This window comes from Centropristis striata, chromosome 19 (assembly GCF_030273125.1).
Source record: "Centropristis striata isolate RG_2023a ecotype Rhode Island chromosome 19, C.striata_1.0, whole genome shotgun sequence".
In the NCBI taxonomy this organism is placed as follows: domain Eukaryota; kingdom Metazoa; phylum Chordata; class Actinopteri; order Perciformes; family Serranidae; genus Centropristis; species Centropristis striata.
In genome coordinates, this window is record NC_081535.1 from 23606995 (window position 1) to 23608969 (window position 1975).

Sequence of the window (1975 nt, forward strand, 5' to 3'; positions counted from 1 at the left end):
TGTACACTGAGCCACAGTGTCCGAGCACCCAACTAAGGAACAAAAAAAGCTCTCTCCCGTAAAATACGTGTGTCTCCCACAAACAATGTAATCTAACAACCAAAATGGTGGAACAAACTTTCCCAAAGGTTACTTACCAAGAAAGTCCACAACTGCAAACTAGACCAAACAAAAACACTAAATTAGTCCTAAATGGACGAGCAGACGAGCTCCCATTTTGTCATCCAGTCAAACTAATCTAAAGTTACACAACTAGAACCAATGGACGAGCCCACATTTTGTCATGAACGGGCTCATAGATCATGGCAAAACAAGGGAGACCACACATGTATTCAAGTTATAATAAAATTATGTTTATTTAATTAACTGAAAGCAACACAGAAACTTAATTATGGGAGTCAGTATATCAGTGGTGAGGTGTGTGCATGCATGTGTGACCGGGGCAACTATAAGCCCCTGACACTGGATATGACAACGCCACCCTGGGAGTTTCACCCAGGGAAATGCACATTTACTATCTAGGTTCTTAATAAAGGAGGAGCAGAGACACGCGTTTCCAGGTATAGACAAATAGATGAGATTTTATTTAAATATGAAATAATGCACACAATACTTAAAAATGCGCAACAGTGACAGGCTAAAATGGCTACCAGTACAAGGGAGGGGGTGTCAGGGAAGTCTGCAGGAGGGAGTGAGTGAGGGGAAGGGGGAACCACCACCAGGCCGGGATACAGGGAAGTCAAACGCACTGCAACACAAAAGACACGCAATAAGTTTAACACAAAATCAAAATAATCATGCAAAATGCTGTAAATTATACATGCAAAACACAGGCAGGGGAGAAGCAGACAAAAAGGAAGACCTCCACCATGTGACTCACCGCCTACAGAAATATGGCAGCCCACCTGTACTGGCACCAACAACTATATAAAAATCACTCACAGGTAGTATAATAAAGCAAAATAACCCCAAAAATATACAAAGTAAATTAAATAGGGACAAAAACAGCAGTAGGTCAGAGCTCCTCCTAATAGGGCAAAAATAAACCATATTAACAAAATAAGCCACAAAATTGCTACTGAAGGTATTGCATTACCTTGGCAATTGTCTTACAGCAATTAGGTCATGCAGCAATCACCATCATCATTTCATTCCTGCCACAAGAGGTAAGAAGTCACATTAAACATGATGGCACACAACTCAAATGTAAAAGGTAGCATTTGTTAAAAGGAGGAGGAGTATCTGAAACAAAACCATAGTTAAAAAAATATAACAAATGACCATTTTACCTGAGAGTTACAGGTTACTGTCTGCATGTGATCTGGAATACAAATGCACTATGTGCTACACAGCACAAGGAGGGGAGGAGAGCAGCCACTGCGTCCACATATAGCTCTGATCCTTCCTGCAACAATCTACATGAATAAAAAATACTTAAGTCTGTGCTAAAAACCCACTTCTTCATACCCATGACAGTGCACACCTTACCGGGACAATATTGCTCCACCAGGACGGTCAGGTAGAGAGAGCAAGGCCAGCCTGCTGCAGGCTGCTTGCAGCTACATTTAAAGGGACTGTGGTGATTAGCACTCACCTGCTATCAGTTGGGCTGATTAAGGGGTGTGGCTGCACTGGCAAGAGGAAGGGGAGAGCCCTACTCATCACACATGCGATGTGATGAAATGCAGGTGTATAAGCTTAAAGTAACTAACAAACTAACTAACTAACTAACTAACAATATATATATATATATCAGCTTAAATAGAAAATATGAAGGATAATGAAAATAGAAAAATTAAACATAAAAAAAGTAAAAAATATATACAGTAGAAACAATATGTACAAATATGGTGTAATTTAAATGGGTAAAGGAGCTGTGAAAACAGGACCTCAACAATGGCAGCGTTGAAGTGCACCATCATTGTCTTTGCGAAGTTGAATTTCTTCATCTGCTGAAGGGAGTTCATCCCTTGGT

General features: G+C 40.4%; 1 long non-coding RNA gene across 1 annotated transcript; it reads right to left on the reverse strand.

Moving 5' to 3' along the window:
- Positions 1-757: 757 nt before the first annotated feature.
- LOC131992707 (uncharacterized) lies at positions 758-1552 on the reverse strand. Its single transcript, XR_009396237.1, has 3 exons — positions 1489-1552; positions 1290-1415; positions 758-1154 (listed from the first exon to the last, which is right to left on the reverse strand). It is a non-coding gene; the product is annotated as an uncharacterized LOC131992707 (long non-coding RNA).
- Between the last annotated feature and the right edge of the window lie 423 nt (positions 1553-1975).